Below are 27960 nucleotides of genomic sequence, written 5' to 3'. Positions count from 1 at the left end.
TCCTTAGGACAGGTGTAAATCCATATCTTCCAAGTGACCCTATGTAGGGGGAACAGTCTATATTCTGCTATGTGTCAGTGTGTATCAGGGGCTTTGAGGACAGGTGTCAATCCATACCTGCCAAGTGACCCTATGTAAGGGGAACAGTCCCTATTCTGCTCTGTTTCAGTGTGTATCAGGGGTTTTGAGGACAGATGTCAATCCACATCTGCCAAGTGACCCTATGTAGGGGGAACAGCCTCTATTCTGCTCTGTGTGAGGAGAAATGAGTAGCTCGGCATCCATCCTTGTGCAAATGGGGTCTTTCATGCTGTCGTGCCTGTTGAGGGACCCTCGTATAAAAAGGCTGAAGGAGAGCGACCTGTGCTGGGTGTCCACGCTACTAGACCCCCGTTCTCTATTCTGCTCTGTGTCAGTGTGTATCATGGTCTCTGAGGATGGGGAACAGTCTCTATTCTGCTCTGTTTCAGTGTGTATCAGGGGTTTTGAGGACAGGTGTCAATCCATATCTGCCAACTGACCCTATGTAGGGGGAACAGTCTATTTTCTGCTCTGTGTCAGTGTGTATCAGGGATTATTAGGACAGGTGTCAATCCATTTCTGCCAAGTTACCCTATGTAGGGGGAACAGTCCCTATTCTGCTCTGTGTCAGTGTGTATCAGGGATCCTTAGTATAGGTGTCAATCCATATCTGCCAAGTGACCCTATGTAGGGGGAACAGTCCCTATTCTGCTCTGTGTCAGTGTGTATCAGGGATCCTTAGGATAGGTGTCAATCCATATCTGCCAAGTGACCCTATGTAGGGGGAACAGTCCCTATTCTGCTCTGTGTGAGGAGGAGGAACGGGAAATGAGTAGCTCGGCAACCAACCTTGTGCAAATGGGGTCTTTCATGCTGTCGTGCCTGTTGAGGGACCCTCATATAAAAAGGCTGAAGGAGAACGACCTGTACTGGGTGTCCACGCTACTAGACCCCCGGTATAAGCAGACAGTGGCGGAAATGTTACCGAATTACAAGTCGGAAAGGATGCAGCATTTGCAAAATAAATTAAAAAGTATGCTTTACACAGCATATAAGGGTGATGTCACAGCACAACGGGAATCTAACAAAGGGAAGAGGTGAAAGTGATCCTCCTCCCACGACCACGCCATATCTGCCAAGTGACCCTATGTAGGGGGAACAGTCCCTATTCTGCTCTGTGTCCGTGTGCATCAGGGTCTCTGAGGACAGGTGTCAATCCATATGTCAAGGTGTCAATCCATATGTCAAGGTGTCAATATGTCATATGTCAGGTGTCAATCCATACCCATTGTGATTTAGGAATGTTAGGTGATTTCTGCCCTTTATGGATTAAAAGCAGACTCTGCATCAACTGTTTAATTTTCCATGGGAGTTTTGCCATGGATCCCCCTCCGGCATGCCACAGTCCAGGTGTTAGTCCCCTTGAAACAACTTTTCCATCACTTTTGTGGCCAGAAAGAGTCCCTGTTGGTTTTAAAATTCGCCTGCCCATTGAAGTCAATGGCGGTTTGCGCGGTTCGCCGGTTCGCGAACATTTGAGGAAGTTCGCGTTCGCCGTTCGCGAACCGAAAATTTCGGGTTCGAGACATCACTACTTAGTATATTACACCTTATTTGCTACGATGTTGGATTATGGGCTTCATTGGCCTGGAGCTAAAATTTGGAGTCGGCCCAATTTCAAAATGTGTTTTTTTTGTATTTTTGGTCTACTGTGCTTAGAAAAGCATTCACTTGAGTTCCAACTAGACTTTGCAGCCATGTATACATGATAAACAGAAATGTTCAAGTATATGCATATCTTCCAACATTAAAAATAGACAAGACACATTACTTTGGGTATTATTGCTATGGACCACTATAAAACACCCAGACACACCAACCAACAATATAGAACTCCTAGAAAAGTCTGCATGAGGATAGAAAAGGACAGAGGGTTTATGCTCAAAATAGGGAGTGTTCCTCCTAAATAGGGGCACTTGGGAGGTATGCAGGTTATAGGCTCCTAGGCGCAATGGGCCTGGGGCTATTTTGGTTACTATAGTTGTTAAAGAAGATACAAATTATTATGTACAGAGCCAAAACTACCCCTGGCATTAACCATTGCATAATACTACATAAAAGGTGTCTTAATAAGATTTGTCAATAGAAACAGTTATGTGGTTCTGAGCCTCGTATAGCTGGCTTGACACTTAAACGTACAAAATCCTATGGGAGGAAATCCACTCCGTGTAGTGTATAACAAAACAGCAAGTTTTATTTAACAGTAAGATTTAAATAGTCCACTACAAAATAATACAAAAAGACTTGCATAGTAGACATGTGCAATTTGTTTCAGTCAGAATATGAATTCGGATGAATTTCGGGAAATTCGGACATTTGGGTACTTCCGAATGTCCGAATTGCTGAAGTGCCGAATTGCCGAGGTCCCGAAGTTCCGAAATTACCAAATTTTTCGAAGTGTCGAAGTGCCAAAGTGCTGATGTGCCGAAGTTCCGAAGTTGCCGAAGTTCCGAAGTGTCAAAATGCAAAAGTGCCGAAGTTCCAAAGCACAGTATTGCTTAAGTACTAATATACTTACCCAGTGAAAGAAGACAAATGTTACATTGTATACAATTTTAAATAAAAAGTATACAAACATAGCCAGGATTCACCTGTAAGCATTTGCAACAATTACAACAATCAAGTAACATAAAAAAGGTCCTTCCCCCTGGCCCCCACCCCTGAGCTGTGGATGGGGGCCCTAAATACTAATTAGGGGGGGACCTAAGGTCCTCCCCCCTAGCCCCCACCCCTGAGTGGCGGGTGGGGTCGCTAAATACTAATAAGGGGGGGAACCTAATGTCCTCCCCCCTGGCCCCCACCCCTGAGCGGTATTGCTCTATATAGACATACACAATTTGTATATAGACCAATAGTTATTTATTTATAAATAATTGTTTATCCTTTATTTTATTCCCAATATTGAGTTAGTTTTCAATTGTTGCTAATAGTTTACCTAGGAGAAATAGGCATGGCCAGATATTTTACATGTGTATTTTTTTATTTTGCATACCTTTGAGAGCAATGGACTTTCATGTATGGACTTTAACAAACAGTGGAATGCAACAGCTCCAGTGGAACACAAACCAGAAAGGGAAGTTATGCGACTGATTGCAAGTCAGAACGCTCACGTGACTGGCAATGCGGCTCAGGAACAATGCTTGAATCGCGGCCAGAGGAAATGACTTACAGATGGGAGAGCTCCACGCGATTGACTGAAGGAAGTCTACTGGAGTCTCCCCATCCATTTAACCCCTTAAGGACCAAACTTCTGGAATAAAAGGGACTCATGACATGTCACACATGGCATGTGTCCTTAAGGGGTTAAATACAAGGACTTTGTATACCTGATGACAAGCTGCTTCAACAAGAGTCTGCTTCAACAAGAGGTCTCTTTGACCCTGAGGAAGGCTAAGCAAATTTTAGATGAAACATGTAGGACTACAAGCTGTAAGAACTTTTTATTTCACACTTTTATTATTATTTGTTACCGTTTTTTTTTTTTTTTTTGTGACGAAAGGAGATACCCCTGACTTCAGGAACACCACTGGGGACTTAATTTTCTTATTTTCATGGTGATGTGCCTGAATTTCTTTTAATTTTGTAAGTGCAATTGATATTAAAGTTTGTGCCTATATATAATAGTTCTGCACTATGATTGTCTTATTCTTCTCTGCATGGTTTATCACTGCTTGGTTATATGTCTGGTCCTAAGATTTTATAGATGTGCCTTCAATCAAACATTGGTTGGTTACTGCATTATACCTATTCCTATTACTATTGTTATATGGACAGTACTATTCTATGAATTTTGTCTTTCCTTTTTTACTGTAGATATTGTGTGGTTTTTTTTTAATTTCAAATTAAGGATCTGGAGGAGTCCTTTCTATTTACAATAATAGAGTGTACAGGGGCAATTTCTAGTAATGTCATATCCCCTCACTGTGTTGCTTTCCACTGTAATTAGAGGGAGTTTGCATTGTTCCTTTGTTTAGTTGGGGCCTATTGTATTGTATCAGAGCTTTAGCTTCAATTGCCCCTACATTAATCTGGCCTGATTTGCTGTTGTACTTTTTTAGATAATATTGTCCCGTTATCAGCTTCATCATGCTCACTGACATCACAGGTATAAGTAGATTACTTAGCTTCTTCTATAACTGTATGTTTACTTCCTAGATTTACTTCCTATCATTATTATTATTTTATTATTTATATAGCGCCAGCAAATTCCAGACAATTATAACCAGACAAATGGATGCACAGGAACAGAGGGGTTACATGTTAGAGGGAATGGGGTATAGTGACACAAAGGGTATAAGTGGGGGTAATGAAATAGGTTTCTAGAAAAGTATTCACTGAGAACATAGGTTATGTTTGACAGTTGCAGGAGATAAATCATGGGGGGTCAGGGTGGGATGAAAACCCACCAGCAGTTTAAATGATATGCTTTCCTGAAAAAGTGTATTTTCAAAGATTTTTTGAAGTAGTGGAGACTGGGTGAAAGTCTAACGGGGAAGGGAAGGGAGTTCCACAGAAAAGGTGCAGCCCTGGAGAAGTCTTGGAGCCGAGCATCAGATGTGGGAGTATGGACAGAGGATAGATGTGTGTCTTCGGCAGATGGGACATACTTGTGTATTAGGCAGGATAGGTAGGTTGGAGCAGCATTATGTAGTGACTTGTAAGCAAGCACCAGAATCTTAAATTGAACCCTATATCTAACTGGAAGCCAATGTAGGTACTGACAGAGGGGGGAGGCGTGGGAGGTGCAGGCGGACAGGAAAATGAGCCTTACCAATGCATTCATTATAGATTGCAGCGGTGCAATCTGGTAACACGTAAGACCACTGAGAAGGTGATTGTAGTAGTCAAGGCGAGAAAGAACAAAGGCATGGACCAGCACCTTAGCCGCGTCTGTTGTTAAATAGGGGCGGATTCGAGCTATGTTTTTGAGATGGAAACAGCAGGATTTGGCGATCGGCTGGACATGAGGGGTGAAGGAGAGGTCGGAGTCAAAGAGAACACCTAGGCAGTGAGCCTGTGAGGTATAGGAGATGGAGGCGCCTTTGACTTGGAGGGAAACAGACACGGGAGTAGCAAGACTTGAGAGAGGAAAGACTGGAAGTTCTGTTTTGGACAGGTTGAGTTTAAAGAAGTGAACAGCCATCCAGTTGGAAATCATGGAGAAGCAGTCAGAGACATGAGTCAAGATGGGAAGAGAGAGATCAGGAGAGGTCAGGTAGATTTGCGTGTCATCTGCAAAAATATCATAATGGAAGCCAAAGGTGCTGATGAGTTTACCAAGAGAGGCAGTATAGATGGAGAACAGTAGAAGACCAAGGACAGAACCTTGAGGAACTCCTACAGAGAGGGGTTGGGATGAAGAGGCAGAGCCAGAGAAAGAAACACGGAAAAAGCACTGGGAGAGGTGGTAGGAGCACGAGGACAGAGCAGTATCTCGTAGACCGAGATTATGGTGGATGAGAAGAAGCTGTTGATGATCAACAGTGTCAAAGGCAGCAGAAAGATCAAGGGTAATTAGGATAGAGTAATAGCCGCAAGATTTAGCAGCGATTAAATCATTGGATACTTTGGTCACAGCTGTTGTCACAGATCTCGGTAGACTGGTGCAGTACCTCAAAGCGCCACTACCTTCCTGTGGTGGAATGACTAACTAGGCAGAGAAACATCCTCCACTGCAGACCCTTCAAGCAAACTGAATGGGTATGTTTTTTCCAATAGTTTCCAATTCAAAGCCAAAATGCAACTATAAAGCAAAGTAGTTATTTGAAGTCATCTTCTCTCATTTTTACCATTATACATAGGTGGGGAGGGGGACAGGTGGAGCAAGCAGTTCTTCTGAAGGAAATCCAGGGACGTATTAGCCACGAGGCAAACAAGGCATTTGCCTTCGGCGGCATTTTCCAGGGGGCAGCAAAAAAAGCCACCCCCAAATGCCCAAGGCAAATGACTTGCTAGCCTGGCGGCTAACAGTCCAGGCAGGCGGGCGACTAAGTAAAAACCGTGCTGGCGGCGCTCGCGAGTGATGCCGGGAGCCGGAATATGACATCATATTTCGGGGCGCCTGAGTTTTGTCATGCCTAGGGCAGCACAAAACCAGGATACACCACTGAGGAAACCAGCTACTCTCATTGATCCTCACAATTTTACATACAATTAATATCACCCTGAATCATTAGGACTGGATAGAACTGAGTGTGCTTTGTGTCCGTGGAGACCAAGACACTTGTCGGTCCATGTTTAATACTGCATTAATTAAGAGCTGATCCTCTAACCTCCATAGTTATCCCACAGTGCTTAATAAGTAAGCAACATTGGCAACATTGATAAATTATCACTTCTAAGGATATCTCTAGAAGCTAAGCCTCTGTTCTAATAAAAAATGAAAAACATTTTAATTGACCATGAATTGTAGCATAATGACACATTTCAATGTGGATTTTATGTTGGTTTCTTTACTAAAATGTATATTTGGTGTTTTGTTTCGCTATATTTTTTCTCAGTAAAGGGAAAACATTTTTTTTCAAGTGTTTCAAATAACAATTTTTTTCTGCTGTGTACTAGCTACATTTTAGGAATTAATATCTGATATAGAAAATGGTCGAGTCGGGAACATTTTTCTACACAGCTATTCTGGCTTATATATTATCCTACTAATTTGTCAGTGCAACACAGCTCACTGTTTAATTAATAAACCCACTTGATAATACTACTTTATAAATTAGTACAATTTTCCTTCCTTACATTTAATCGTCCTCAACAAAGCAATTCTAGAGACTTCAACCAAGTGTTTATTTAACTTAATAGCACTAATAAAATCAAGATGAAATTGACCTTTCCTGTTTGCAATTAATAAAGCAATAATTTCCCTGTCTAAGCAGAGTTGCAATGCTGTATGTTGTTAAATATTTTTTTTAGATATTTATAAAAGTTAAGATTTAATTTTATATAACTCGTAATATAACCTAAGATTTAACTATGTTTATTCTTGACCACATGGAGAGGTTAAACGGCAAATGACACCAAATGTATGTATGATGGGATACTAGCTTAAAGAGCTGTATTTATCTGAGTCAAAGGAATATAGTCTGCTATATAGATCTGCTAAAAAGAGTTACCCTGGTTCTATATAATTTTGGAGAGTTATTAACTAAAATGAGAATTAAAATTCATGCATACCAGTATAACAAACTCAGAGAATGTTTTAAATTCAGCAATTTTTACCTCAACTTTGAATTCTCACTTTAGTGAATAATCCTCTTGGTTTGCCTTCTTTGTTCTTGCAGTGAAGTCCATGGGGAGACTGTCTTTAGATGGAGCATTCGGATGTAGTGGGGCATCAGGATCATGCAATGTAGGTGTGTGTTTATGTCTGTTTAAAGGACGCTATAGTCACCAGAAAAATATAAATAATACAAATATTATAGGTGGCGCTAAAGGAAAAAGTAGCTGCTACAATACCAAAGTATATTGTCACCACATATACTTAGAAACCAAAGTACAGTGAAAAGATCAAAGGTAAAAGCGCACACACAAATACCAGAAAAATGTTACCTGTAATATATACAATTATGGTAGCCAATAGTAGATGTCCCTGGTATATGCTTGGAAAGGACGAATATAGTGGTATGTATTACCTATATAAAAATACAATGAAACAGCAAAACATAGTATAATCTGTATAAAATATAGTAAAAGTGAATGTTGAAGAGCTGAAACCACTCACATTTTTTTGAGCCGATTGGAAGTTGGCTCAGAACTTATACAGCATACATGTCTCATTTATGGAATTTTATTTTGGATGGACTCTCCGGACTTTCAGGAGCCAGGGGTTTGGAGTAGAAAAGGGATTCTTCCCTTGGATAATTCTCTGATTGTTATCCAATCTCATATAATGAGATATAGAGTCAGGAACCAAAAGTAGAAAATATACTTAGAAAATGTTTATTTCTTTACATAAACAAAATAAAAACAGGCACAACGTGTTTCAACCACTAAAGTGTGGTCTTCCTCAGGTGCTGATCAACATAAAAGTGAACCCAGAAACAATTTATAAAGGATACAACATTAAAAATACAATTAATTACACATGTGTCAAAAGTTAACACCCATTTCCTTATTTGGTCATAACCGGATGTACATCGCCACCTCCAATATGGCCGCACTTCCGGTTTTCGGACATAATTTGGGTGCCATCTTGGTATCCCAAAAAGTAGTATAAAACCATCCACAGGAAAAAAAGGAAGTTATATATATCAGTAGCCATAGATATATGAAATGCCTACTTAGCACAGACAGCAACAACAGGATAGATAACCTGTTGGTGTCTATGCTGTTCAGAGGATGTATGGAATGATGTATTCGTCCGTGATGTCACTTCCGGTTTTGCCGGATCATTGAAAAAAATCCCATTACTCCATCCTTACTTGTAGTAGTCCGTGCATCATAGTCTTTCATACTCCAGTGGAGGCAAAAGGTGCCATTTTTAAACATGGCACATCAAGTCCCATATTAAATAATAATGATATGTAAAAATAAATAGAAAGGAAACAAATATAGAAATAATTACCATCTCATAAAAAAACAATATCATAAGTTTTAAATCAGACATATAAATAGAATATATGCATATATAGAAAAAAGTGCCCATAATCACAATTATGAAACTTCTAAAAAAAAAAAAAGAGAGAGAGAGAGAGAGAGAGAAACCGGTACAAATCTTATAAAAAAGCGATCTCAATAAAAATATTATCTAAAAACAGATAAAAAATATATAATATATATTTTATAAAATATTATTCATTTCAAAATCGATGTTAAGACCGTTAGGAGTTAAAGTGCATAATTCAAAGATCCATTTGGATTCTTTAATACTAAGAGTCTTTGCTATATCTCCCCCTCTCCAGTTTCTACTTATTTTATCAATTCCACAAAAACTCAAATATTTAGGATCTGAGTTATGATATTCATGGAAATGTTTGGACACACTGTGGTTGGGAAAGCTTCTCTTTATATTTCTAAGGTGTTCACCAATTCTAATTTTCAATTGTCGAGAGGTCTTACCCACGTATTGAAACCCACATTCTAAAAGATAAATAACATTAGAGGAATGACATGAAATAAAAGATTTAATCGCATATTTTTTATTTGTAATAATAGAATATAAATTCTCTATTTTTTTGTTGGATCTTGTTGTATTGCAACTTGCATTACAAGTTCCACAATGATAAAAACCCTTCTGTTCTCGTGTCCAATCAGTTAAAAAATTCCTAGGGGGTTCATTCTTTATAAAACTAGTTGTTAAAATCTGTTTGAGATTCTTAGTGTGGCAAGACCAATCTCGCCACATTGCATTGGAGGAGCCTGGTTGCCCGCCTGCTGCCTTTGGATTATGGACCGGCAGCTAAAGGGTTAATTTTACTGTGCAGAAAGATTTATTTCTACCTTTCTGCACAGCCGTTCGGTAGATGCTATCTACCGAACAAACAGCTGTTTTTCAGCCTCCCCAGAAGCCGGCTAATTGGCCACCCAGAAGCTGGAGTGTGCCCTCCATTTACCTCCCTGAAGCTGCGGTTAACCGCAGCTTAATTGATTGTTACTGGGTGGCCGCGGTTACACTTAGCGGCCGCTAGATGGCGGTGTTCTGGAGCTCCCCGGGCAGCCAGCGCTTTTCTGCCTGGCTTTCATGCACCAAACCCTACACTTTTACGTGCAGGCATCGCTGAACCTCCAGCCCCTGGTTCTAATTCGTACGGATTTAACGAATGCATGTAAATTCGGTAGTTTATTTTATGTGAATGTTGTAACCCAGATAGCCATGCCATTGAGCATATTAGTGTGATTAAAGACATTGGCTCCATGGCAATTAAACTGTATTTGTGTAGTCTGAGTGCCATTCACCTAATAATGTGCACTCAGACCTGAGCTATCTGGGGATATGTTATATGTCTGTGTTTTATGTATAAAATGTGTCTTTATGTATTTTAAAGTGATAGTCTTTGTGTCCCCACGTGTGTAATGAAGTTTTTCCGTTGTCCTGGGATATAATTGAATTACTTCTCCAGGGCAGAGAGGAGGAAGCCAGGATGCATTGTGGGGATGTTTTACTGCTGTATGTCTGTAATTGGTACTTGTCTGTCCATTGTTACAGTCTTCCATCTGGTCCCCTAGGGGAGTGTCCACCAGGTGGGAGACCTGCATAAATACAGTGGCAGGTAGCCCTCAATAAACAGACCACTGCTTGACCCTCAACACGGAGCCTTGTCTCGTTATTGGGGGGGATTCACTGTATGCTGATAGGGACTGACTGCCAGGAGTGTAAGACGCTTGGGAGCTTTTCCTGTTCGTCTGCTAGCAGCTATTCATGAGGTTCCAGTTCGGGAGTTTGGAGTGCTACCTTATTCCCTTGTATGCAGTTTGGGAGTTTGGTTCATTCACTTATATCCAATTCATGAGTTTTGGTGATTTTACAGTAGCTGTGCCTGTCTGTGAAAAGGGGATTATCGCCTAAACGGATTTTAACCTCTTGTCTGCTGAAACGGTCCGTTACACTTAGCTCCTCTAAAAATAAAATTAGGTTTGGTGCCTATAAACTGGTGTATATATTCTTCTTGTTGCAAAATGTGCCAGTTTTTGTTGATAATTTTCTTTACCGCTTCAATATTACTAGAAAAATTTAAAATTAAAGGGACCTGTTCCTTCTGGCGGTCACAGTTATCTATATTCTTATATTGTAAAAGAAGAGATCTATCTTTTTTAGCCACTTGATTTATATTATCTTGTAAGACCGCTTCATCATATCCCTTTTGAACTAGTTGATTCTTAAAAACAGTAGCTTCAGCAAAATAATCTTCTTGATTAGTGCAATTTCTGCGCATCCTTAAAAATTGCCCCTTGGGTATGGTTTTTAACCAAGGGCGATGGTGACAACTCTCCAATTCAATAAAACTATTAACATTGACTTGCTTAAAAAAAGTTTTTGTCATTAAAACATTTTCTTTGATAAAAATATTAAGATCTAAAAAATCCACACTTTCTCTGCTCACACTTTTAGTCAAAGAGATGCCCCAATTATTAGAGTTAAGAAATTCAAAAAAGGTTAAAAAAATTTCTTGAGACCCCTTCCAAATAATAAAAATATAGTCAATGTATCTTTTGTAAAGGACCAAGTTTGCGCCATAGTCATGTCCCTTAAAAACAAAAGATTCCTCCCTAAAAGACATAAAAAGATTAGCATAGCTTGGCGCAAACTTGGTCCCCATAGCTGACCCTCTGATTTGAAGAAAAAATTCATCCTCGAACCAGAAATAGTTATTTCGTAAAATCATTTGTATTCCTCTTAAAATGAAAGTATTTTGCTTCTCTCCATACTTATTAGAGGTTTTTAGAAAGAAATCGACAGCCTCACATCCTTTTTCATGTTGTTTAACCCCTTAAGGACACAACTTCTGGAATAAAAGGGAATCATGACGGAATATTTCCGTCATGTGTCCTTAAGGGGATAATGGTGTACAAACTAGATACATCGAATGTGGTTAACAAATAATCATCCTGCCACTTGAAGGAGCTCAAAATATTCAGTAGGCTCATAGAGTCTTTTAAGAAGGGGTGTTTTTACTAGAGGTTGGAGGTGGAAATCTATATATTGGGATAAAAAAGAAAGTGCGGAATTCATTCCAGATACTATTGGACGGCCGGGTGGGTTTTCTGGGTACTTATGGATTTTCGTCAAAATGTACATCACTGGAATCTTATGATGTTCCGGATATAGAAAAGAGTACTCTTTTTCTATTTAAAATGCCTTCTTCTATACCTTTCTCTTTAATTTCTGTAGTTGGATCCTTGCTAAGTTTAAGATAAGTGGTAGTATCTGCCAACTGTCTCTTAATCTCTTGGATATAGCTATCTCTGTTTAAAATGACCCGCCCCCCCTTTATCTGCCAGTTTGATAACAATTAATGAATCTTTTCTCAAAAGATCCATAGCTTTCCTTTCTTGGAGAGTTACATTTTGTCCAAATTTGGACAAAGGTTTAATATTATGGATATCTCTAAGACAAGATTTTTCAAAAACCTTAATAGTATCGGTTTTAAGGAAAGTAGGGCAGAATTTAGATTTAGGCTTTAAATTTGAATGTACAATGTCTGTTATCTCTGTGGTATTTACAATATTTTAATTTTTATTGTCTTGATTCTCTTTCTGAAAAAAAAATTTAAACAAAGTTTCCTAGTATATCGATTGACGTCTAAAAATGTCTCAAATTTATTTACTGGGCAACTCGGCACAAATTTAAAACTTTTAGATAAAATATTAGTTTTAGTGGGTGAAAATTCTTTATTAGACAAATTAAAAATCTTAATTTCATTTCTCTTTGTTTCATTTTCCCTGATGCAATTACCTCTTCGTTTTCCTCTTCTGACCTCCTTCGTCTCTTTCTTGGAGTTTTTTTTGTGGGTGTATTTCTTCTCATTCTCTGGCCTAAAAAAATGTCCTCATTGGATTCTATCCCTAAAGTTTCATAACGATTCCTGAGGGGTAACTGTGAGAAATCTCTTTTAGGCGGACTTCTCCTTTCATTTGTGGGGTATGTCTCTCCCCTATTTCTTTGAAATCTTATCTTAGGAGATTTGGCATGAGAGATATGTCTCTCTCTGTACTGTGGTTGGTAGTTACCTCCTGTGGATCTTTGGTAGCTTTGATTCTTATCATATTGGTTAGAATAGGAGTTTCTCCTTTGTGATTGATTAAAGTCGGAGTTTCTCCTTTGTGGTAAGTCATTTCTCCTTATAGGTTTTTTATAATTTAGATCCTTTTTATCCTGATTGTAATAGAGATCTCTCCAGCACTGCCCTTTCAGAGAAAATACAGTATGTACATTGCTGGCTAGTTACACGTCTAGTAGTCACTCATACAGCCACTAGAGATGCTGCCGGTGTCAGTTCAGCATCTCCACACCATGCATGGAGACAGGGCTGGATTAACATAGGGGCTGATGGAGCTGCAGCTCCAGGCCCAGGCCCATGGTATAGGCCCATTTAAAAAAAAAAAATGTGTTTTCTTTTTTTTTTTTTTTTTTTTTTTACACACTACTCTTAGGTTTGCCACCTGACTGGTATTTTACTGGCACAGACAGTATTTGAGGCTGCCTGGCCGTGACGGTATTGCAGTAATACCAGCAATACAAATGCAGGTATTTTTCTCAGTATAAACAGAGATTACTCTGCAATACCAGCACCAGCCAGTAGGGGTCACTGTGTGTGGAGAAAAGCAGCGATAGGAAGTTACAGCATACCCCTCTCTCTACTACTCACTGATCCGCGGGGGAGCAGCTACACAGCACAGAGAGTCCAGACAGCAGCTCTACAGCTCAGGTAAGGGAAAGGCAGCAGGGAGACACTAGGGGACACATGGGGACACATACACTAGGGGACACTGGGAATCCTGGGGGTACTGAGACACATAGGGACATTGGGACACGGAGACACTCTGAAAAGACAGTGTTTACTGCAAAAGGCCTGAATGGAATGATTCTACTTACCTGAACAAATACAATACGCTGTAGTCGATCTGGTGACTATAGTGTCCCTTTAAGTTTGGAAGCTTAAGAGGGATGTATGGGAACAAAACCTGTGTGGACTGGCTGACATTAAAATTAGTTTAGGTAATGCAGACGCTGGTCTCTCTTACACTGTGGCATGTCCCCTTTCTTCTACACTCACTACATACACCTTGTCTCTGTCCAAGACTATATACCAGGAACTTCTGCCTGCTAGTAAGATGATAAGGAGACAAGTGGACATGGGAGTGCTAGGGGACAGTTCTTAGAAAGCGTGGAGTAGGCGCATTATTTATGCTATGCTCAGGGTGCTGCCTGCATAGTATGCCCTTAGTTGGACAGCCTGCATCCGTGGCAGGCAGCCTGACATGAATTCATGCCATGAATGGTAGTTGGATCAGCGCTATGAGACCAGTGGAAGAGTTAAATAAAATGTTAATAAATTATTAAAATTATAATATATAAAACAATACATATATATAAAATTAAGGTATATGGCACAAGCACAGTATTAGGGGCCAATATTCCTTTAATAATAGATAAGAAAATACAACAGATTTTTTTATACTGTGCTTGTGCCATATACCTTTATTTTAGATTTCTTATATTTTTTTATGTATTATAATTTTAATTATTTTTTAATATTTTATTTAACTCTTACCTGGCCATTGCAAACTTTGAATTATTCACTCACTCAAGAATCCTAAATGGGGATTATACCACCTACGCCAATATAGTGAGCAGTATATTCCTGCTCACTGATATGTGAGTATTATACTTTTTATATACCTATCCGTTATTGCCATATACAGAGAGCACTATTTGTTTTCTCTCTCTATACCGAGGACCTGTACCTACTAACACCTATATCCGATCAGTGGGGGATCAACGCCACTGAATGCTACACACTCCTGAGCTGGCCAAAGCTCTGAAATAGGTGAGTAAGAAGGACTGATATTACCACCACTGTTATCTTCCCATTACAGTTTCACACCTTTGGAATTTCTCTCTTCTATCTGCATGCTTCCACATCATCTGGATACCTGACTTCCTCGGATTCTACAAGGTCTATTGATTCTACTTATCTCTTCAATCAAACTTGGACTATTATCTCTTACACTTTTTATCAGGACATTATTCCTTTTTTATTCATTTTATGTAAGTACGCATTGTTTTGACTGTTGTTTTATTACAGTTTTGGTGCGACCTATATTCTGGCTTGTACTAATGAATTCATGCCAGGCTGGCCTTCCAATTCTTTGGACATACATGCCCCCTTTTTGGGCAGGTCTGGTCACGTGATTCGCGCCAGTGGCCCACCCTTTTACCCTGCCCATTGACGTTCTGCTTCACTGGACACTGCTGTTAGGGGGTATGGATTTACTTGAAAGATAAAAGCATAAATTAGAGAGAGATTAGCAAATAGTATGTGTTTTCGTATAGCTGCATCCTTTGAGTTTCCCTTCAACACCATTTCCATCAGATACATGACGCTTGGGTGGTATGATTGTTTTAGTGTTTTTGGTCGCTAAGATCCTGTAATTAGGCCCCTCATAATTGTCAGCACCAGGCCCACTGGGCTCTTAATCTGGCCCTGCATGGAGACACTGAACATCAATGCATCTCTGTGAGGAGGTGCTGATTGGCACAGTGTAGCATTTTAACAGTTGTCTGCAATAGCCTCCCAGTGCTTTCCAATGAAAAATTATTGGATTCGCTGAGATCATCAAAATCGAAAATGATCTCAGCCATGGAGACAGGGCCAGGCAGGGTAAGCCTTCTGAGACCAATGTGGCGTGGGAGAAAAGGTGAGTAAAATCACCTTTTCACTGAGATCTAAGGGGGGCTGGTGACCTAATACTGCATTTCAGCATTATGATGTCAGGAATTCATGTTTGTATCGTGTTACTTTAAGTTCCTTGACACTGTGCTATGCATCACCTGCTTTGTTATACATTTGTATACATTAACCAGTAGTACATGAACATGGTGGCTGATACGTGTGTGTTATGGGGTAGGTGTGTTACGGGGTAGTTGCTGTTTTTTAGTTTTAAGTTACTGGTACTGGTGTTTGGGTATATTGTTTTTTTATTATTGTGGAGTGTGTTGTCGTTGTATTACCTCCTCTTGTATTACTGAGTGTGTGAATGAAAAATGTTAAGTATCCTCTTTGATGTGTGTGTAATATGTTATTGTGGACATTGTCTGTATTATATTTGCTTAAATTCAACACATGGGTATATGCGTAAATTGGTGCAAATTAATACATATGAAAGTGAATGAAGTTTTAGCATTATGTTGGTCTTTTTTTTTATCAGGAGAAAGTCAATGTTTTTTATTGGAGAAATCTGGAATGACTGCCAGAAACCTTTACTACTTTAATCTATGAATACTAATTAGTTTACATGCTTTATCAAAGTTACACTTTAACATTAGGAATACAAGCTTGTATTCCTAACATTAATGTGTTTTCCTCTCTATTTAGATTTGGTCATGATCCTTCTCCTAGCTGAGATCATCATTACTGATGATATAAGTCAATACAGTGCTTCTCCACAGGGAAGCAGTGGAAAAGGGGGGAAACGGGGGGATAAAGGGGGGCTAATATAAATTCATTGTATTGACAAGCTGCACCAATGAGCATCTTCTCATAGAGAGGCATTCGCTGCAGATATTGCAGGACTGCACCAGGAAGGGCCTCTAGTGGCTGGCTGAGTGACAGCCTCTAGAGATGGCCTTAGGGACAAATGTAAACATCTCAGAAAAGGCAGTGTTTGCAAATGTTAAACAGTATTTTTGCACCAAAATCACAACACAAAGTACTAAATTCAAATAATTATAGAACACTGATTACCTGTATCATGGTTTCATAAAGTTTATCAGTCACAGACATGTAGGCTGTCTTTATAAATATAACTATTTGTCTAAACTTCAAGTGAGTCTATTTTTACCAACTATCATAATTTAGGTTGAGAAGTTTAAATTCAAGTCACATGTCCCACTATGCTTTTTTTACTATTCCATCTCTGTGTGAATTCTCTGTGTGAAAATATGTGCATGCGCAATATTATTAGGTGAATTAAGAAACTAGCTGAACATACTTAATTAGATACTGAAACCGGATTGCTGTCAAGTCTGTTTAATTGGCCACATTGCCCAATTACCTCCTGTTATGTTTATTACGTAAATTATGGGAACTAGACATAGAGATTTGCTTTGTTATGAACTGCAATTTGTCTAAATTTGGGACGAGCTGGTGATTATATGGATACCTGAACTCTGAGCCAAAATGTAGCAAATTACGAACCAAATGAATCAAGCATTTTAATTTGTGAGTTCTGTCTGTGTTGCAAAAAAAGATTGATGGGAGAAATTATTGGTGGCTATGGGAAAAGCCAAACCACCATATGTCCTAAACTCTGCTATTCCACCCCAACAGAAAAGCAGACCTGGTGGGTCAGAAAAAATAGGGCAGGTTATGTGAGGGTTATCCCCTGCTTTGGTCGCACCTGACACACACTTAGTTGATTCCCTTCTGGGTATCCAACTTGTCGTTCTTCTATATTCCACCCCAACCCCTTGTGTTTATTTTTTTATCTTATTTTTTTTGGTTGCGTACTGTGGTCTAGTGGGAGCTGTGATGACAGTGTTTTGGTAATTACAGTATGTCTATTAAAACAGTAACTATAACCACTTGGTAGCTCCCCAACAGATTTGCACCATCATTGTGAGCAGATTTTTTTTAAAAACAAATGCTGCCCTCAACCTAATAAAGAATATTCAAATGCAGCAGAGATACACAATACATTAGAACCTCAATCATGTAAGTCAAACTATAGCATCTAACAAAAACAGTTTTGCTACATACATTCATTCATACATATATACATACAAACATACACTTAATAATAATAATAATAATAATAATAATAATAATAATAATAATTGACCTTACAACTTCTTCACAGACTTCATAAAATGACGGCAATAGAGGAAGCGTTGGTACTAAGTGCTATTTTGCAATGAGAATCTGTAATTTGAATTTAGGTTCTATGTTATGATCATTAGTGTGGGAAGACTCTTATTTCAGTTTCTTTATTGATACACTAATTCTAAAATATTTGACGGCAAAATTAGTAAGACTCCCGTGGAGAAAATTCAAGTACATTATACAATTACTGTTAGATAACGAAGGCTTTCAAAAAAATTGAACAGGTTCTCTCATTGTCCCGAAAACACTACGAGGAATCAGTGTGAATTAATTTCATGTAATAAATGACTTGTTATTATCATGTTAGATGAAATAAAAACAATTCTTGTAAATAGGGATAAACACATGGCAGCCTTATAGAATATAGACAAAGACAAGAGGGGTTTATATTTCTCTCCATGTTGTAAGTAGATTAAATGAAAAATTAGAATTAATTAGAACATTTTCATTCTAATCATGACGTTCACAGTGGAAGTAATTATAGAGTGTACGGTATTTAACTAAATAGGAAATATCTGAATTTGATGATCATAGGCTTTCTGGGGATTTATTGGACTTCAGCTCTCATTCATATTTATCAGCCATCTGCTCTGGGTCTAGATAAGAAAGGAGGTATGCAAAGTTGGATTTGCCATAATCTTACCTTAGATGGCTGCCTAGGGACCAGGGTTTGACACAGACCTAAATGCTATACCAATACTTAGCTAAGTTTCGCTATCCCAATACTATGAGTGATGAAGAATTACAAACTGTTAACCTGTCTAGGGCTCTGTTGGCTCATAATCTTCTCTGATATGGAAATTTAAGTCAATTTACACAAGAGGTCCATCTTATATGTTCTATTGTTGTGAATTAAGTTAGTTGTGTGGAAGTGTCCACAAAGCTATACGACACCATCAAACAACTATCTATCTAGAGATGGGGAGAGGGCAATAGTTAAACTATTCAATTTGAGTGCAAGGCGCCATCTGTCAGTTGGCTGCTTTATTATTCGTTGTCCAATATTTTTGGAAGTTACAGCTTACTGACAGTTGACCTTTTGATATGAATATCTTTGTCATTGAGCCTAATGGCTGAGCTCATGTAATGCACTCATTCATTGAATGTTTTGTGGAGGCATTAGCAATTGTCATTGAGTGGTGTTACCTAAGTGTGATGTTACCTAAATGAGATGATGTGGTGTCTTAGTCACGTAAAAATTCTTAGAGCAGATAACCGATAACAAAGTGGATAGTCTTCACTTTCTAAAGCTGTTTGGAAACATTTATCCCATATGTATAATATGTTTGTGACTATAAATTGATGGAAAACACTGGTTCCTAATAGAGATGGAAGATACTATACTGTTAGCCACATCCCTTGCAAAAAGATGCTAGCAAGAAAGGTCAGTGTTAGGGGGTATTCCAGCACGGCAACCTCAGCCTTTCTTACTTCTAAGCATGATAACATGACTATTATTGAGTTTGATAATTCTTACATCTATACACCAGAACATAGACCTCAATTTAATACTTTTGTATAAGCTTTTCAAACATGTTAATATATTTTTTTTTAAACTCTTAAAATTATTTTTTCAAAATATTGAAATATCAATGTAGTATATATATATATATATATATATATATATATATATATATATATATATATATATAAAATAAAATATCAAAGAATATCAAAATATTAAATAATCTTAAAGTTTTCACCATAAATATTAAACCATTTAAAAATATTAAATTGAGGCTATACTTGGAAACTAGAGGGACCAGTCCTTGGTGGATCTTTGGGATCCAAAACATTTCACTGACCTCGTGTTCAGTAGATCAGTGTTTCTTCCTGCTGCATCAAGGGTACTACACTTGATCCTATTCAGAAGGCAGAGAACAAATATTTCAACTTTAAATAGGTTTCATCAGAGAGATAAAGCTGTATTCAGCTGATCATCTTGGCAGAATATCTTTGTTAGGATATATTCCTTTTAAATTACAGCGAAAAGGATGAGCATACCTTAAACTAAGGGGTCAATTTATTATCTATTTTTCTATTACTGTAAATTATTACTTTAATGAATTTCAGAATTATACTGCTAGATCTGCTTTAAGTTACTTGTTCAGCCAAGGGACTGACTTCTTAGCATAACTCATCTTTTCACTAAATGTTTATTTCCTGGCGCTATTGCTGGGAAGGAGGTCAGTATATGCAGTAGGCCAGTTATGCAATACCTTAAAGAGATTGTGGGATCCACAATCCTATTAAAAAAATGAGTGAATCCAAATGGTAACATAACTGTTAAAACATGCACTGACAGGAACAGCAGCAAGAGGGATCTAACTGGGTATGGAAACCCAGAGCCTCTGTGAAAGACTACAGAGCCTGGAAAGACTATATCACAATATACCTCAAGAGATGTCTTCATTACTGGTCATGTGCTAGCAGTAGCCACCGCAAACCAAATTCCAAATTCACAATCAACTGACCTGTCTCACAATTGCTATTCAATTTCTTCAGAATTCAGATGAAGTGTAATTTGAAATGTAAAAATTTGAAAGGACAAACAGAATCGGTTACAATTCTACTGAATTCCAAATCAGACTGAACTGAACCTCAAAGTCACAATATGCCTCAAGAGATGTCTTCAGAACAGGGAAGGTATAAGCAGATGGATACATGTGTTGTATTGCCTGTTAAAAAGACACTCTACCTCACCACTATGCTATGAACACACAGGCAGTTTTTATTTTTATGCCAAGGGAGCGCTCGGCACACTCGGGAGAGGGCACATGCAGCAACAGCCACAGGCCCTAATGGCAAGCACCCTCGCATGTGTGACCTCATGCCACGTGCAGCAATTGTTGTGCCTTGCACTCGCTATATGTTTTGCATCAAGAGTGGTAACAAAGTCCGACGCCAAGCACCCACTCGGGAGGCCCAAGACCCTTTCCTAGGGACAACGACTAGCATGAGACCACACAGACAAAGACAACACTGCTGATAACCAAATAATGACACTCCCTGACCACCATATCTTTGACACGAACCAATCTCCCCGCACCGGTTCACAACGGCAAACGCAGCAGGGGAAGCCATAAGACAGACAGACTGCCCACCAAGGGTTGCACGACCGACACTCACACACAAGAGGTTTGACAATCAGGGGCCCCCATATGATAACACCAGCAGACCCGACCACATAACCCCCTGGTCGCCCTCACCCTCCACGACCAACCCGAGGAACCGAGAGACAGCACCAACAGAGCATGACTCCCTCACCCCCGCACCCCCCTCCCCCCCCCACATTGACGGGACCAGCAGGGACCAAGACGATAGGGCCCAGGTTTTTTTTTTTCTACACATGGCCGCACGGACCAGCACTAATCCGATTAAGCGGCAAGGTTTCATATTCTGTTATTGTTCAAATGTTTTTCACTATAGTTCACAGTCTAAAAATGTACATGCATACCAGCAGGTCTGTTAACCTATGCTATAATTTTCTCTTCTATGTTTGAAAACGTGTGAATATGTTTGACCACATAAGTCGTTTTTCCTTTCTTCAACGCTGAGCACGGGGACCTCCCCTTCCTCATACAAAGCGCATAGAAACACGGGAGCGGTACTGTAGGGGGACCCATGTTGCGGGTACGCAACACCCCACACATGACACTAACCCAGCCAACTCATACCGGCAGAGCCGCACCTAGTGAACTACTGCCCTTCTCTAGTACACAACACCCACAGACACGGCACAAAAGCCCTCATATACTCAAGGGTGAGCGGGCACTGCACGTCACAGAGGAGTCACTCCCACACCCCAGACCATAGCCCGGCATACCCTGGACGCCCAAAACCAGGTCACATCAGACCAACATAAGTGGGGGGACAGGGGGCAGGGAAATAGCCCACCTCTCTACACGGGACGCACGAGGGGATACCCAGGGAGATATCCCCGACAAAGGGACACTCGAAAATGCCGGATATACTCAGCCGAAACCATCGACATAACACAAATTATAGCATACAGGTGGTGTGACTGTTACCAGGAGTAGGAACCCAAGTCTCACATACCCCTTTTTAGGAGGGTACATGGGACAGGGATCACCACCCCGTACTGATCTGGCGATTAGTAAGTCCAGATCTTCTGTTACTCTCTCAGAGTTCCTATCTTTCTTCACTCTTCTTTCCCCCCTCCTCTCATTCTACCTCCCTAACCTGGTCAAGCCGGTGGCGGACGCAGAACGGCACACAAATGTGGCACCGCACATGACAGGTCGGAACCCAGGGACTATCCATGTCCCGGTGTTCGGGATCAACGATAGGCACCTCTCCCAATGGCAGGGATGACCCTAAAACTAACCTCAATCAATGTTAAAGGCCTGAATGCACCAAACAAGAGACGACTGATGTTCAGAGAGATAAAGCGAATAGGGCCCGACATAGCCTTCCTTCAGGAGACACACATCTCTAAAAGCACCACATTCCACATCCGAGATCGCACGTACTCCACCACATACGAAGCGAGATCACACCGTAAGGGCAACGGAGTCGCCATTCTCATACATAACAAGTGTCCGTTACACGTTATGACATCTGAAATAGACACGGACGGGAGGTATATCATACTATCAGGCACTCTACACTCCCATCCAGTACACCTAGTCAACATCTATGCGCCCAACGCACCCGACCCCACCTTCTGGGGAAACTTAGCCACAAAAATCAAAGCCCTATCCCATGGCCTGACCATTGTGGGAGGGGACATGAATGCCGTGCCGTGTCCAGCCGCAGACAGGAGCTCTGGTAGGGGCCAACAAAAGTCGCAAGGGAGAGGTTCCCAGGACAAAATTTACTACAAGTTCCTTCAACAGACCGAACTGATAGATGTGTGGCGAGCACAACACCCGAGCTCGCTAGACTACACCTTCTATTCAGCCCCGCACGGGTCGTATTCTAGAATTGATCAGTTCTTGGTGAACAAAGTGGGCATGGCTAGAGTAATGGAGTCGACAATAGGGTCCATATCATGGTCGGACCACGCTGACATCTCATTAAAACTGGGTAATCTCAGTACGGCCTCACCTTGGAACTGGAGAATGAGCCCCCACCTGCTGAAGGACGAAGAATCCCGAGAAGCAATCAGAAAAGATCTCAAAGAATATTTCACACTGAACGAAACAGGAGAAGTAGCCCCAGGAGTAATTTGGGCTGCACATAAGGCAGTAATAAGGGGAACGTGCATTAAAATAGCTACACGAAAAAAGGCTCAGAAAACACAGAGACTGACTCTGCTACTAGATTCACTACGAAAGATAGAACAACAACATAAATCCTCACCGACCCCACAGATCTTGGACCGCCTAACCGAGACAAGACGATCCATCACCAAGCTGCTGCTGGACGACACTGCGAAAGCCCTCACCTGGACCAAGAGAAACTATTATGAGAAAATGAACAAGATGGACACCCTATTGGCCAGGACACTACGTCCGCGACAGGATAGAACACACATCACATCTATCAAGCACAAAGACGGATCCATCAAAAACACCCCTACGGGTATTGCGCAGGTCTTCACAGACTACTATGAACAGCTATACAACCATACGACCAGGAGGTGGCGGACTCACGAATGAGAACCTTCCTGGACAACCTAGACTTACCAAAACTTCCGACAGCTGCAGCCCTGCAACTTAACGACGACATTACTGTAGAAGACATAGACCGGGCAATAACAGGTCTCAAAGGCAACAAGGCCCCGGGCCCTGACGGCTTCGACGGGGCATACTATAAAACCTACAGAGAAGAACTATCACCCCGATTAGAAAAGCTGTTTAACGAATTCATGAAAGGAGGTACACCCGAGAAGGAGATGTCAACGGCCAACATAATTTTGCTCCAAAAGCCCGGGAGAGATCCACTCCTTCCCGAAAATTACAGACCAATCTCTCTTATCAACCACGACATCAAGATCCTAGCGAAAATATTAGCAGACCGCCTTAACCCCTTCCTGAAAACGATGATACACCCCGACCAAGTAGGTTTCATTCCAGACCGGCAACTGTTCGAGAACACCAGAAGAAACATCGACCTTATATGGCGCCAACAGACATCGGACACACCCACGGTTGTGGTCTCGATAGACGCGGAGAAAGCTTTTGATAGGGTAGAATGGCCCTATCTTTTTAAGCTACTGATGTTCCTGGGATTTCCGGACAGATTCATATCCACCATTAGAGCAATGTATAACCAAGTATACGCACAGGTGAAAATTGCAGGCGCTGGATATAAACCATTCAAATTGGGGAATGGCACTCGGCAGGGTTGCCCCCTCTCCCCGCTACTATTCGTTATCACGCTAGAACCACTCCTACAAGCCCTACGGCAACATCCGCATATACAGGGAATCACAGTGGGGGGACAGGAATTTCTCGTGTCCGCCTACGCCGATGATGTCCTGCTGACACTCACGAACCCACTTGACTCCATGCGAGCCCTACAAGAGGTCCTAACTAATTTCGGAGCTTTCTCGGGATACAAGGCCAACCTAGAAAAATCTAGCGCCATGCCAATGGGCCTGTCTGCGGAGGACACGGCGGCACTGGGAACAGATTTCAATATTCCCATAGAAAGGGACCAAATAAAGTACCTAGGGATCCACTTAACCAGAGACCCGACCAAATTGTTCCAACAGAATTACACACCACTCATGCGCACCCTACTACGGGACATGGAAAAATGGTTAGATAAACCCATTTCCTGGATAGGTCGTATTCATGCTATCAAAATGAATATACTACCCCGAATATTGTTCCTTTTCCAAGCACTACCTGTCAAACTCCTTAAATCAGATTTAGCCCCACTGCAAAAGGCCATAGGGGACTTCGTGTGGCAAAACCGACGCCATAGAATATCCCGAAACATATTATACAGACAGAAAAGAAGAGGGGGGTTAGGCTTACCACATCTATATTTTTACTATGTGGCGGCACAGCTAGCACAGGTGGCCATGTGGCACGCGCCCCTAGACGTGAGGAGATGGGTAGATCTGGAATCCCTCCTCACAGGTCCAGACCTGCCCCAATACCACATGTGGGTACCTAAGGAGGTGAGACCTATTTTAAGAACTGACTGCCCCGCAATACTGAACTCCCTACGAATCTGGGACCTGTCAGCACACAAATACAAAATGGCTACATCGCCATCCCCATTAACCCCCCTGTTGAGAAACAGGGCCTTCCCCCCTGGCATGACACCCAGAGAGTTTGCAAATCTCGAAAAAGTGGGATTACAAAGAATTTGCCACATGTTTCAAAATAACGAAGTCATATCATTCGAACTCCTCAAGCAGAAAGCACACCTCACTCCAGCGGACTTTTTCCGCTACCTACAATTACGAGACTTTTCACAACACCCCCACATGCAAAAAGCAGGCAAGGGTCCTTTGACCACCTTTGAGAAAATGTGTCTACACGAAACAACTCCACAGGGCCTTATATCCATGTTATACGAGCACATTAGCACCGAAACAGAGGAGTGGGGCACATTGACGTACACAGGCACATGGGAAAGGGAATTAGGTGAAGTACTGGAGGGGGTGGAATGGAGGGACATATGGGAGGCCAACAATTCGGTATCCATCTGTGTGGCCCTTCAGGAGCAATCCCTCAAAACGATGCTCCGGTGGTACACCACCCCGGTCAAACTATTCCACATGAAACAAACCCCATCAGACGACTGTTGGAGGGGGTGTGGCCACAGGGGCACCTACCTCCACATGTGGTGGGAATGCCCAAAGGTGCAATGTTTCTGGAAAACAATCCACAACATTATTAAGAATATATTTCAGAGGGCCCCGGATCTCAACCCCTGGACATATTTACTAAACAGAGAAATAGACGGTTGGACAATTAGGGAACAGAGGTTAATCCAAAAACTGACGTTAGCAGCAAGGAGAGCCTTAGCCCAATCGTGGCTTAAAGTAGACATGCCACCAACTAAACAGGTCATATCCAATTTAAAAGACGTTCACCTGATGGACGACCTTACAGCTAGAGTTCGAGGTACCACGACTAAATTTGAAAAGATGTGGGAACCCTGGGTAAACAGTGAGTACGCCTGACATACCCCAGGCCACCCCGTAGAGGAACAGGCAAAAGACCAGGGGTGTAGCCGTATCCTGCACCACACCGGCGCACCCATCCCCTTCTCCTCCCCTCTCTCCCTCCCTATCTCCCACCATCTTTCCATTCTGGCACTTTCCCCCCTCCTACTATCCTCTTCTCTCCACTGTTCTCTACTCTTTTTTCCTTTCAATTTAGGGGACGGGACATAAACACAGCACCTATCACGAGGGCTCACATAACGGTTCTCCGACACCAGACGAGGACCACACCAAAGAGCCAAACAATATAGTCCCAACCCACACATTAAGCATTATCGTAGCCACCACAGGCTGTTCATTATAGAAAGTATGCTGAAACGCTCACCGCTGGTTTTTCTCCAAGTCATATAAAAATAAAACCGAAAGATCATCGTAATAACATGTAACGAAAAACCTGATGTAAAAGTCATGATATTGCTCTGATAGAGACGAAATCACCTTGTATGTTAAATACCGATATTTAGCCATATATTATATTGTAACTTTCTTGATATGATCTTTCATTCAAAAATAAAGTTTAAAAAAAAAAAAAAAAAGACACTCTAGACCTCTAAATCACTTTAGCTTTCTGAAAAGCTTTATGTGTGAAGAGTGTGCTCTCTTTTTTTTTCCCCATTTAGGAAAAAGTGATTTCAATACAAATTGACACTTTTATAAATGATACAGGTTACAGCCCCCTGGCCTTTTAAGCAGACAGCATGTTTCGCTACTTCCTGGCTTGGTTAGCTTGCTTGCACTGAACTCAAGAGGCAGCAATTGCCCAGAGCATCTGCCTTGCAAAGACTTCTCAATAAGCTGCATTAGGAAGTCATGGTGGGGTTAGAAGAGGAGGGCTTGCAAAGGCAGCAGACATGAGAAATGCAGTTTTGCAAGCTGTTTATAGATGTAACTCCACTGAGAAATGTTATATAATTAAATTCATGCAAGTTTTCATTTGCAGTATATATAATAAACAGTGTTTTTTAATTAATTTTAAATTTGGGCAGTGGAGTGTCCTTTTAATGTAAAACCACTTTGGCCACAATTAATAATGCTGCACCATAATACCATAACACCCCTTCTCTGACATAGAAACATAGCCAAATAACATGACTTCATTCCTCCTTTAGCAAAGTTTTATTGATTCCTAAACTTACGCTTTATCCATTGCATTCCTTTTTATTATCTGTAGAATAACCTCAACCCACTAGCTCTCAAGAGCCAATTACTTCATTCTTAAAATGTTTCAAAATGGCCCACATTCCAACAATATCATTCAAGTTCAAGGTACTCAAAGTGTTAAGATGCCGCATTGTTATTTTGTTCAGCTTTCTTAATGTGATAGCAGATTGTGTTGTGATTACATTTTGTAGTATAGCATGAATTATTAATTAATTCTGAACTAAGGCTTCACATTTTCCGTGCATTGCTCTAATTTTCTCACTTCGGTGGAATCTGATCCTTGTTAATTTTCTATTCATTAACTGAAACAATAGATGCTCTTCTTGGGCCATTGCCTCTAAAGAGCTGATGCCCCTTTGGGAAGTATACATTTACATAAGGAGCTACTACAAGGGCAACTGTATCCCAAGGAAATAATGATTATGAAAACAGAATGGTTTAAGAGAACAACACAATGTAACCATTTGCAAAGAATACACATAAATGAGTTAGTTCTGTCCAATTAATTGGATTTTCCTTTGGTTCTTTATTTTTCTATTTTAATTAAAGACTGGCAAAACTACCAGTGGGTTGAGAAGCATTCACTGTGATTGTCCAACAACTTTGGGAATTTAGTGAACAAGTTGCCAAACTCATCATTTGATCCAGATAAATTACAAAATAGTTCTGCAAGGAAAATTCAAGCTTGACAGACAATCAGAATAAAACGTGTTAAAAAAAAAAAAAAGAAGAAGCTTTTTATGTTGAGGATGACCCCACTCCAGTATTTTGGCACACATGCGGACATATATTTTTAGTTAAGTCACTTGTGTAATAATTACTGATGTTACTAATGTTACTGAGAGTGTTTTGGTCATTGTATTCCTCAGAGCGTGAGCTTAGTATTCGTAGTATTGGACCTTTATATACTAATATTAAACTTAGTTGCAAATCAAAGTAGTTTTGTACCTATTTTGTCAGTGCAGTATCTAATTATTCCTAGGTACCAGCATTCTTGACTCTTGATTGACATTCCTTCAATTA

The sequence above is a fragment of the Pelobates fuscus genome, chromosome 1, assembly GCF_036172605.1.
Source record: "Pelobates fuscus isolate aPelFus1 chromosome 1, aPelFus1.pri, whole genome shotgun sequence".
In the NCBI taxonomy this organism is placed as follows: domain Eukaryota; kingdom Metazoa; phylum Chordata; class Amphibia; order Anura; family Pelobatidae; genus Pelobates; species Pelobates fuscus.
This window is presented reverse-complemented; position numbering follows the sequence as displayed.